This window comes from Crinia signifera, unplaced genomic scaffold, assembly GCF_055691185.1.
Source record: "Crinia signifera unplaced genomic scaffold, ASM5569118v1 HAP2_SCAFFOLD_113, whole genome shotgun sequence".
Classification (NCBI taxonomy): Eukaryota; Metazoa; Chordata; class Amphibia; order Anura; family Myobatrachidae; genus Crinia; species Crinia signifera.
Window position 1 is genome coordinate 76,414 of NW_028142007.1, and position 13,527 is coordinate 89,940.

Genomic DNA, 13,527 nt, shown 5'->3' on the forward strand with positions numbered 1-13,527 from the left:
CGTGGCTGATGGACTGCCCGTCCCTCTGGGCATTAGGAGGCTATGCGGCATTATATTGACAAATTTATCGAAATACTTCATGAATGTGGAAGAATGACATATACATTCATATGAAGCGAAATATACAAATATACCCTAATAGCTATCATTGGCTGATGTCATTAATAAAGCTCCTGTCCACATCTCCTGATATTACCCAAATCATATTCCTCACAAAGCTGCGCAATTTGCTGAAGAGGCTGGCCATCCCCATTTGAGAAGCTTTGTCTTTACTGCTAGAACCTCCAAAGATAATAAACAAGCACCAAGGATTTTTTTAGGGTAGCTCCAAGTCTGCAGACACATCCAAGTTAGGAACTTGGTCTGTGAGAAGATACTTACCTCCCACAGGGATCTCTCCCCGAGAAGGCTGGGTATATATGAGGAAACATCAGGTAGCAGGAGATGTATATGGAGGATGGTAATGACCGCAATGATTATGCTGTGTCCACCCATCTATCTTTTAAAGGTATTGCGCTTCACCCACCCAATTATCTATCTACCGACTTACCCAGCCATCTATTTATCTAGCTATCGATCTATCTAATGATTTACCATCTATCTACCTACCTACCCACCCCTCTAACTCTCTTAAAATGTACCATCTATCTACCCACCCATCCATCTATCTATCTATCTATCTTTTGATTTAACATCTGTATACCCACCCACCTATTTGTCTATCAAATGATTTACCACCTGTCTACAAACCCCAAATGGATACCAAAAAACATATTATCAGTAATTAATGATGTTCATTAATTACCTGGCTTGGGTCTCTTGTTGCTGTGCACCATCTTTGATCGTTGACTTGAGGACGATTCTGCAGTCCAGGTCCCGGTCACCCTGCAGTAGTCGCATATTAGGACTTCTTCATCGGTTTCATGTAGACCACTCACCTAAAAAAAAAGGAAAGAGGTATGATAATATGTTCTTGGTATACACTGACAATTAAGCCCCATACACACTGGAGACCAGGGACACTTGCGATATAGTTAACTATATCGACAATTCCACTGGATACTCTAGAAATCGGTTACGACATCGTTCACTGATTTCCTAGTGACCTGCTAAACACGCGGGTCATCAGCTATATGGCCAGTGAAAAAAAAAAAAATATCGCTCAAAAGTGCCCTTGGAGCGGTATATTTTTATTTCTCATCAACTGTGTATGAGGGCTTTAGAAATATGCACTATGCATGCATCTTCTTTTTAAATAATCGAGCTATGATTTGGCCATTAAAAGAATGATTTGCCAACTATTCATTATGTCTCCAGGATCGGTCAATTATTGATCCATTATCTACCTACTGTATGTATCTATTTAACTGTCTATATAAATATCTATCTATATGTATTGTGCTGGGTTATGCTAATGATTTGCCATCTATGTACCTACCCACATATATATCTAATGATTTACCATCTATGTATATACCCACCTATCTATCTTTTGATTTAACATCTGTGTACCCTATAGGAGGGCCAAGCTGGTGGTAGCCTCGTGACTCACAAAGAATCATCCTTCAGCACTCAGGAGAGGGAAAACCCCCTGCGGGGGAAACCTCTGGGGACCCGTGGCTGATGGACTGCCCGTCCCTCTGGGCATTAGGAGGCTATGCGGCATTATATTGACAAATTTATCGAAATACTTCATGAATGTGGAAGAATGACATATACATTCATATGAAGCGAAATATACAAATATACCCTAATAGCTATCATTGGCTGATGTCATTAATAAAGCTCCTGTCCACATCTCCTGATATTACCCAAATCATATTCCTCACAAAGCTGCGCAATTTGCTGAAGAGGCTGGCCATCCCCATTTGAGAAGCTTTGTCTTTACTGCTAGAACCTCCAAAGATAATAAACAAGCACCAAGGATTTTTTTAGGGTAGCTCCAAGTCTGCAGACACATCCAAGTTAGGAACTTGGTCTGTGAGAAGATACTTACCTCCCACAGGGATCTCTCCCCGAGAAGGCTGGGTATATATGAGGAAACATCAGGTAGCAGGAGATGTATATGGAGGATGGTAATGACCGCAATCATTATGCTGTGTCCACCCACCTATCTTTTAAAGGTATTGTGCTTCACCCACCCAATTATCTATCTACCGACTTACCCAGCCATCTATTTATCTAGCTATCGATCTATCTAATGATTTACCATCTATCTACCTACCTACCCACCCCTCTAACTATCTTAAAATGTACCATCTATCTACCCACCCATCCATCTATCTATCTATCTATCTTTTGATTTAACATCTGTATACCCACCCACCTATTTGTCTATCAAATGATTTACCACCTGTCTACAAACCCCAAATGGATACCAAAAAACATATTATCAGTAATTAATGATGTTCATTAATTACCTGGCTTGGGTCTCTTGTTGCTGTGCACCATCTTTGATCGTTGACTTGAGGACGATTCTGCAGTCCAGGTCCCTGTCACAACTGAAGGGCTGGATGAAGTCGTGTGGTGTGTAGCAACTGGAGACGGACCAGAGGATGAAGGATTAAATCGTGCAGGTTTAATAATAGAATTCATAAATGGGAACAATACACACTTGAATACTTCCTTAAAGTGGCAGTTAGTGATAAACAATACTTGAGCCAGCAAGGCACTTTAGAAGAAGAAAGTTCATTTGAATAATGACAGTTCAAATAGCATAGGACGGCAGGCTGGGGTCTTGAAGAATAAGAGGATCCGGAAAGAGAATGTACTTGATGGTAAATGAAGGATCCTTGAAGACTGGAAGAAGATGAATGATGAATGAAGATTGAAGAATTGCTTGGAAGCAGGAGACTTGAAGGGCTAGACCAGGAAGCTCAGGGATACAGGCAGAGACCAGACTGTGGAGAGAACTGGCAGCGATGGGGTTAAGCAGTAACCTAGACCAACACAGAGCACGAGCAAGGCACCAAGGTCAGGAGAGGTGAGTCAGAGAGCCGGAGTCAGCTGGGAGCTGTGAACGCCTCTGGAGACTCTTTGCACTGACGCTGAACAGCCCTAGGCAGATCCCCTATATCCCAAGAGGGCGGCTGCCATTGGCTGTCAGGTCAGTATGGGAGGAAACCTCAGACCTGGGCCAATCTGCTATTTTGCCCTTAACCAAGATGGCGGCACCGGCCTCCCGGCACCATTACAGCACACACTGCTACACCTGTCGGCGTCCCACGCTGCCTGCTGCCCACTAGACTGTCGCTGCCCGTTGCCGCTGACCCGGAGACCACTACACGCTAGCCGACGGCGGGCGCGGACGGGTGAGTAATATGCCCGCCGCGCACCACCGCGGCTGAGTGTGACAGTACCCCCCCTTTTCTGGGTGACCCCAGGACACCTACGCACCTTATGTGGGTTCCTTTGAAAGAATTGCCTCACCAGACGGGGAGCATGGAGATCTGCCGCATCAACCCAGGAGTTCTCCTCAGGACCGAATCCAAGCCACTCCACCAGATACTGCAGATGGGCATTGCGACAACGTGAGTCGATGATGCGTCTCACTTCGAACTCAGTCTCTCTTTCAGAACCAATCTTGGGCGGTTTGGGCACCTTCTTTTGATATAAGTTCAATCTCAAGGGCTTTAGAAGAGACACATGAAAAGAATTTGAGATCTTCAGGGAAGAAGGAAGCTGTAGTCTGTATGCAACAGGATTAATAACTTGCGTGATCGGGAACGGTCCGATGAATCGGGGAGCCAGCTTCATGGATGGTAACCGAAGGCGTATGTGGCGGGTAGACAGCCACACTCGATCTCCAACCTTCAATTTGGGAGCCGCTCTTCTTTTCCTGTCCGCCATCCTTTTGTATCGAGCTGATGCTTTGAGGAGAGCGGTATGAACATCTGACCAGATTTTCGCAAACCGTTGTAAAGAAGCAGCAGCTGCAGGAACATCGGATGAAGATAAGTCTGAGAAATCTGGAGATCGGGGATGTTTGCCAAAAACAGTAAAAAAGGGAGTGGTGCCGGAGGATGAATGATAAGAATTATTGTGCGCATATTCCGCCCAAGGCAGAAGATCCACCCAGTCGTCTTGAGAAGAAGAGATGAATAAACGAATGAAGGCTTCCAAGTCTTGGTTGACCCGTTCCGTCTGCCCGTTGGTTTGTGGGTGGAATGCAGTGGAGAACTTGAGTTTGACTTGTACAGCGGAACAGAGAGCCCTCCAAAACTTCGCAACGAATTGCACTCCACGGTCAGATATAATCTCTTTGGGCAACCCATGAAGTTTGAAGATTGTGGAGATGAAGAGCTGAGCCAGAACTGGAGCGGATGGAAGACCTTTCAATGGGAAGAAGTGCGCCATTTTTGAGAACCGGTCAACCACCACCCAGATTACCGTATGCCCTTTGGAGGGAGGAAGTTCACAGATAAAGTCCATAGACAAGTGGGACCATGGTTCTGTAGGAATGGCTAGAGGTAGAAGAGGACCGGCAGGAGATGTTCTGGAGGACTTATGCTGGGCGCACTTTACACAGGAAGCGACGAAGCTGGTTACATCTTGACGAATGGTGGGCCACCAATATGAACGTAACAGGAACATTAGGGTCTTCTGTGCACCAGTATGTCCTGCAAAACGGGAAGCGTGTGCCCAGGACAGCACTCTTTTGCGAAGATTGAGGGGAACAAAGGTTTTGCCCGGAGGAGGTGAAGGTTGGACCGTAACTTGAGCAAAAACCAGAGGGTCGAGGATTGGTCGAGGAGGAGTCTCTAGGTCGGCCGGAGTCTCGAAGGAGCGTGAAAGGGCATCGGCCTTGGCATTCATCGACCCGGGTCTGAATCTGATCTGGAAATCGAATCGTTCGAAGAACATGGCCCAGCGGGCTTGACGAGCAGTAAGACATTGGGCATGTTTGAGAAATGAGAGATTCTTATGGTCAGAGTATACCGTGATCTTATGTCGTGCCCCCTCCAGGAGGTACCGCCACTCCTCCAACGCTAACTTGACAGCTAGTAACTCTTGCTCCCCAATGGGGTAATTTTTCTCCGCTGGAAGAAACTTCTTAGAGTAGAAAGCACAGGGGTGAAGTTCCTGGTCCTCCCCTTTCTGTGACAAGATTGCCCCGACTCCCTCTGAGGATGCGTCCACCTCGATAATGAAGGGTTTGTCGAGGTTCGGCTGAAGAAGAATTGGAGCAGAGACGAATGCATTCTTTAGTTGTTGGAAAGCTAACGAGGCTTCGGGTGGCCACTGACTTGGATCTACTCCCTTGCGTGTTAGAGCTGTAAGGGGTGCAGCAAGGGTGGAGAAGTCCCGGATGAAGCGACGATAATAATTTGAGAAACCCAGGAACCTCTGGATACCTTTGAGCGTGGTAGGCGCTGTCCAGTCTTGGATGGCTCTTACTTTCTCTGGGTCCATCTCTATCCCAGTGCTGGTGAGGATGTGGCCAAGAAATGGAATGGAAGTGACCTCGAAGACGCATTTGTCTAGCTTGCAGAACAATTGATTTTGGCGTAGACGGCGCAGGACTTCAGATACAGTTTGACGATGGAGATGAAGGTTAGGAGAGAATATGAGGATATCATCGAGATACACCACGACGGAATGATACAGTAAGTCCCGAAATATGTCGTTTACAAACTGTTGGAAGACGGCCGGGGCATTGCAAAGGCCAAATGGCATCACCAGGTATTCGTAGTGGCCATCCCGGGTGTTGAAAGCCGTCTTCCACTCGTCACCGGAACGGATTCGGATCAAGTTGTACGCCCCTCTCAGATCCAGTTTGGTAAAAATAGACGCCCCTCTGATCTTATCGAAGAGTTCGGTGATGAGGGGTAATGGGTAGCGGTTCTTGATTGTGATATCGTTGAGACCCCTATAGTCGATACATGGCCGGAGAGTCCCATCTTTTTTTTTAACGAAGAAAAACCCCGCTCCGGCTGGCGAGGTGGATGGACGAATGAAGCCTTTATTCAAGTTTTCACGAATGTAGTCAGACATAGCCTTGGTCTCGGGTAGAGATAAGGGGTAGATACGACCCCGTGGTGGAAATTTCCCGGGTACCAACTCTATCGGACAGTCCCAAGGACGATGAGGGGGCAGAGAATCGGCACCTCCCTTGCTGAAGACATCAGAAAAAGAATGGTATGGTGGGGGTATAGACAAGGGTGACGCTGGTGAAGACGGAAGACTGGAACCTCCCTCTTCTTGAGGATTCATTTGATTGAGTGGAATGATACGAGTCATGCAAGTGGTTAAACAGTTCGTACCCCAGGCCTTGATCTCCATGCTGGTCCAATCAATATGAGGATTGTGTTTAGCGAGCCATGGTAGACCCAGGACCACCTGGTGTGATGACTGAGGAAGAACTAAGAACTCTAGAGTCTCTTGATGTAGAGCACCCACTAGCACTGTCACTGGATTGGTTTGAAGGGTGATTTGCCCACTACAGATACGACTCCCATCCACTGCAGTGAGAACCAGGGGATGGGTCAAGGGTTGTACTGCCAGGGAGTGTTGAAAGACGAAAGATGAAGAAAGAAAGTTTCCTGCCGCTCCGGAATCCAATAGGGCCTGGACTTTATTTTCCCCTTGAGGGCACACAATGGTAATTGGAATGGTGGAAACAGTTGAGGAGGGAGATGAAAGCAAAACTCCTAACCGGGCCTCCCTCGGGGAGGTTAGGAGCGGCCGTTTCCCGGACGCAATGGACAGGAGGACAGCAAATGGGCAGAAGACCCGCAGTACATGCAGAGATTCTCCCGTCGTCTACGGGACTTTTCTTCCAGTGAGAGCCGAGAACGATTGATCTGCATAGGTTCATCAGGTGGTGTAGTTGTGGAAGGACTTGGTCTAGGAACGGGAACAGCATTTGGAGTGAAGCGAGGGCGAAGGCGATCAGAGCGATTTCTCTCTAGTTGGCGTTCCTGCATCCGTAGATCTACTTTGTTGCACAGAGAGATGAGCTCGACCAAGGTAGCCGGGAAGTCACGAGTAGCTAATTCATCCTTGATACGACCTGCCAGCCCATTCCAGAAGGCGGAGAGGAGAGCCTCTTCGTTCCATTTTAATTCTGAGGCCAGGGTCTGGAACTGCACAACATACTGTCCCACCGATCGGCTACCCTGGCGAATCCTCAGGATTTCAGTAGCGGCAGAGGACACTCTGCCAGGGTCATCGAAGATGCGACGAAAAGAGGTAATAAAAGCTTCATAGTCATTGAGCAGGGGGTCAGAGCGTTCCCAGAGAGGGGACACCCAGTCCAGAGCTGACCCTGCCAGGAGAGACACAATATAGGCCACCTTTGCCTTGGAGGTTGGGAAGTGAGATGACTGCAAGGTGAAGTGGACATCACATTGGTTCAGGAACCCACGGCATGCCTTTGGCGAACCATCATACTTGCTGGGAGTAGGGAGTTGCATGTGATGAGGAACTACGGATCCTGGTGTGGAAACAGGAACTGGAATCTCTGGTGCTGGAGCCACCGACACTGAGGGAGCCGCCTGGGGCGGGGACAAGGCCTGAAGAAATTGAGCCACTTGGCGTTGGGTAGTTTCCACTTGTTCAAGACGAGCCACGATACCTTGAAAGACGTCCGTCATGGAAGCCTGTACTTCACCCGACTCCATCTGGTCAGTGCAAACTGTCACAACTGAAGGGCTGGATGAAGTCGTGTGGTGTGTAGCAACTGGAGACGGACCAGAGGATGAAGGATTAAATCGTGCAGGTTTAATAATAGAATTCATAAATGGGAACAATACACACTTGAATACTTCCTTAAAGTGGCAGTTAGTGATAAACAATACTTGAGCCAGCAAGGCACTTTAGAAGAAGAAAGTTCATTTGAATAATGACAGTTCAAATAGCATAGGACGGCAGGCTGGGGTCTTAAAGAATAAGAGGATCCGGAAAGAGAATGTACTTGATGGTAAATGAAGGATCCTTGAAGACTGGAAGAAGATGAATGATGAATGAAGATTGAAGAATTGCTTGGAAGCAGGAGACTTGAAGGGCTAGGCCAGGAAGCTCAGGGATACAGGCAGAGACCAGACTGTGGAGAGAACTGGCAGCGATGGGGTTAAGCAGTAACCTAGACCAACACAGAGCACGAGCAAGGCACCAAGGTCAGGAGAGGTGAGTCAGAGAGCCGGAGTCAGCTGGGAGCTGTGAACGCCTCTGGAGACTCTTTGCACTGACGCTGAACAGCCCTAGGCAGATCCCCTATATCCCAAGAGGGCGGCTGCCATTGGCTGTCAGGTCAGTATGGGAGGAAACCTCAGACCTGGGCCAATCTGCTATTTTGCCCTTAACCAAGATGGCGGCACCGGCCTCCCGGCACCATTACAGCACACACTGCTACACCTGTCGGCGTCCCACGCTGCCTGCTGCCCACTAGACTGTCGCTGCCCGTTGCCGCTGACCCGGAGACCACTACACGCTAGCCGACGGCGGGCGCGGACGGGTGAGTAATATGCCCGCCGCGCACCACCGCGGCTGAGTGTGACAGTCCCGGTCACCCTGCAGTAGTCGCATATTAGGACTTCTTCATCGGTTACATGTAGACCACTCACCTAAAAAAAAAGGAAAGAGGTATGATAATATGTTCTTGGTATACACTGACAATTAAGCCCCATACACACTGGAGACCAGGGACACTTGCGATATAGTTAACTATATCGACAATTCCACTGGATACTCTAGAAATCGGTTACGACATCGTTCACTGATTTCCTAGTGACCTGCTAAACACGCGGGTCATCAGCTATATGGCCAGTGAAAAAAAAAAATAATATCGCTCAAAAGTGCCCTTGGAGCGGTATATTTTTATTTCTCATCAACTGTGTATGAGGGCTTTAGAAACATGCACTATGCATGCATCTTCTTTTTAAATAATCGAGCTATGATTTGGCCATTAAAAGAATGATTTGCCAACTATTCATTATGTCTCCAGGATCGGTCAATTATTGATCCATTATCTACCTACTGTATGTATCTATTTAACTGTCTATATAAATATCTATCTATATGTATTGTGCTGGGTTATGCTAATGATTTGCCATCTATGTACCTACCCACATATCTATCTAATGATTTACCATCTATGTATATACCCACCTATCTATCTTTTGATTTAACATCTGTGTACCCTATAGGAGGGCCAAGCTGGTGGTAGCCTCGTGACTCACAAAGAATCATCCTTCAGCACTCAGGAGAGGGAAAACCCCTGTGGGGGAAACATCTGGGGACCCGTGGCTGATGGACTGCCCGTCCCTCTGGGCATTAGGAGGCTATGCGGCATTATATTGACAAATTTATCGAAATACTTCATGAATGTGGAAGAATGACATATACATTCATATGAAGCGAAATATACAAATATACCCTAATAGCTATCATTGGCTGATGTCATTAATAAAGCTCCTGTCCACATCTCCTGATATTACCCAAATCATATTCCTCACAAAGCTGCGCAATTTGCTGAAGAGGCTGGCCATCCCCATTTGAGAAGCTTTGTCTTTACTGCTAGAACCTCCAAAGATAATAAACAAGCACCAAGGATTTTTTTAGGGTAGCTCCAAGTCTGCAGACACATCCAAGTTAGGAACTTGGTCTGTGAGAAGATACTTACCTCCCACAGGGATCTCTCCCCGAGAAGGCTGGGTATATATGAGGAAACAACAGGTAGCAGGAGATGTATATGGAGGATGGTAATGACCGCAATCATTATGCTGTGTCCACCCACCTATCTTTTAAAGGTATTGCGCTTCACCCACCCAATTATCTATCTACCGACTTACCCAGCCATCTATTTATCTAGCTATCGATCTATCTAATGATTTACCATCTATCTACCTACCTACCCACCCCTCTAACTCTCTTAAAATGTACCATCTATCTACCCACCCATCTATCTATCTATCTATCTATCTATCTATCTATCTATCTATCTATCTTTTGATTTAACATCTGTATACCCACCCACCTATTTGTCTATCAAATGATTTACCACCTGTCTACAAACCCCAAATGGATACCAAAAAACATATTATCAGTAATTAATGATGTTCATTAATTACCTGGCTTGGGTCTCTTGTTGCTGTGCACCATCTTTGATCGTTGACTTGAGGACGATTCTGCAGTCCAGGTCCCGGTCACCCTGCAGTAGTCGCATATTAGGACTTCTTCATCGGTTTCATGTAGACCACTCACCTAAAAAAAAAGGAAATAGGTATGATAATATGTTCTTGGTATACACTGACAATTAAGCCCCATACACACTGGAGACCAGGGACACTTGCGATATAGTTAACCATATCGACAATTCCACTGGATACTCTAGAAATCGGTTACGACATCGTTCACTGATTTCCTAGTGACCTGCTAAACACGCGGGTCATCAGCTATATGGCCAGTGAAAAAAAAAAAAAATATCGCTCAAAAGTGCCCTTGGAGCGGTATATTTTTATTTCTCATCAACTGTGTATGAGGGCTTTAGAAACATGCACTATGCATGCATCTTCTTTTTAAATAATCGAGCTATGATTTGGCCATTAAAAGAATGATTTGCCAACTATTCATTATGTCTCCAGGATCGGTCAATTATTGATCCATTATCTACCTACTGTATGTATCTATTTAACTGTCTATATAAATATCTATCTATATGTATTGTGCTGGGTTATGCTAATGATTTGCCATCTATGTACCTACCCACATATCTATCTAATGATTTACCATCTATGTATATACCCACCTATCTATCTTTTGATTTAACATCTGTGTACCCTATAGGAGGGCCAAGCTGGTGGTAGCCTCGTGACTCACAAAGAATCATCCTTCAGCACTCAGGAGAGGGAAAACCCCCTGTGGGGGAAACCTCTGGGGACCCGTGGCTGATGGACTGCCCGTCCCTCTGGGCATTAGGAGGTTATGCGGCATTATATTGACAAATTTATCTAAATACTTCATGAATGTGGAAGAATGACATATACATTCATATGAAGCGAAATATACAAATATACCCTAATAGCTATCATTGGCTGATGTCATTAATAAAGCTCCTGTCCACATCTCCTGATATTACCCAAATCATATTCCTCACAAAGCTGCGCAATTTGCTGAAGAGGCTGTCCATCCCCATTTGAGAAGCTTTGTCTTTACTGCTAGAACCTCCAAAGATAATAAACAAGCACCAAGGATTTTTTTAGGGTAGCTCCAAGTCTGCAGACACATCCAAATTAGGAACTTGGTCTGTGAGAAGATACTTACCTCCCACAGGGATCTCTCCCCGAGAAGGCTGGGTATATATGAGGAAACATCAGGTAGCAGGAGATGTATATGGAGGATGGTAATGACCGCAATGATTATGCTGTGTCCACCCATCTATCTTTTAAAGGTATTGCGCTTCACCCACCCAATTATCTATCTACCGACTTACCCAGCCATCTATTTATCTAGCTATCGATCTATCTAATGATTTACCATCTATCTACCTACCTACCCACCCCTCTAACTCTCTTAAAATGTACCATCTATCTACCCACCCATCCATCTATCTATCTATCTATCTATCTATCTATCTATCTATCTATCTATCTATCTATCTATCTTTTGATTTAACATCTGTATACCCACCCACCTATTTGTCTATCAAATGATTTACCACCTGTCTACAAACCCCAAATGGATACCAAAAAACATATTATCAGTAATTAATGATGTTCATTAATTACCTGGCTTGGGTCTCTTGTTGCTGTGCACCATCTTTGATCGTTGACTTGAGGACGATTCTGCAGTCCAGGTCCCGGTCACCCTGCAGTAGTCGCATATTAGGACTTCTTCATCGGTTTCATGTAGACCACTCACCTAAAAAAAAGGAAAGAGGTATGATAATATGTTCTTGGTATACACTGACAATTAAGCCCCATACACACTGGAGACCAGGGACACTTGCGATATAGTTAACTATATCGACAATTCCACTGGATACTCTAGAAATCGGTTACAACATCGTTCACTGATTTCCTAGTGACCTGCTAAACACGCGGGTCATCAGCTATATGGCCAGTGGAAAAAAAAAAAAAAAAAATATCGCTCAAAAGTGCCCTTGGAGCGGTATATTTTTATTTCTCATCAACTGTGTATGAGGGCTTTAGAAACATGCACTATGCATGCATCTTCTTTTTAAATAATCGAGCTATGATTTGGCCATTAAAAGAATGATTTGCCAACTATTCATTATGTCTCCAGGATCGGTCAATTATTGATCCATTATCTACCTACTGTATGTATCTATTTAACTGTCTATATAAATATCTATCTATATGTATTGTGCTGGGTTATGCTAATGATTTGCCATCTATGTACCTACCCACATATCTATCTAATGATTTACCATCTATGTATATACCCACCTATCTATCTTTTGATTTAACATCTGTGTACCCTATAGGAGGGCCAAGCTGGTGGTAGCCTCGTGACTCACAAAGAATCATCCTTCAGCACTCAGGAGAGGGAAAACCCCCTGTGGGTGAAACATCTGGGGACCCGTGGCTGATGGACTGCCCGTCCCTCTGGGCATTAGGAGGCTATGCGGCATTATATTGACAAATTTATCGAAATACTTCATGAATGTGGAAGAATGACATATACATTCATATGAAGCGAAATATACAAATATACCCTAATAGCTATCATTGGCTGATGTCATTAATAAAGCTCCTGTCCACATCTCCTGATATTACCCAAATCATATTCCTCACAAAGCTGCGCAATTTGCTGAAGAGGCTGGCCATCCCCATTTGAGAAGCTTTGTCTTTACTGCTAGAACCTCCAAAGATAATAAACAAGCACCAATGATTTTTTTAGGGTAGCTCCAAGTCTGCAGACACATCCAAGTTAGGAACTTGGTCTGTGAGAAGATACTTACCTCCCACAGGGATCTCTCCCCGAGAAGGCTGGGTATATATGAGGAAACATCAGGTAGCAGGAGATGTATATGGAGGATGGTAATGACCGCAATGATTATGCTGTGTCCACCCACCTATCTTTTAAAGGTATTGCGCTTCACCCACCCAATTATCTATCTACCGACTTACCCAGCCATCTATTTATCTAGCTATCGATCTATCTAATGATTTACCATCTATCTACCTACCTACCCACCCCTCTAACTCTCTTAAAATGTACCATCTATCTACCCACCCATCCATCTATCTATCTATCTATCTATCTATCTATCTATCTATCTATCTATCTATCTATCTTTTGATTTAACATCTGTATATCCACCCACCTATTTGTCTATCAAATGATTTACCACCTGTCTACAAACCCCAAATGGATACCAAAAAACATATTATCAGTAATTAATGATGTTCATTAATTACTTGGCTTGGGTCTCTTGTTGCTGTGCACCATCTTTGATCGTTGACTTGAGGACGATTCTGCAGTCCAGGTCCCGGTCACCCTGCAGTAGTCGCATATTAGGACTTCTTCATCGGTTTCATGTAGACCACTCACCTAAAAAAAAAG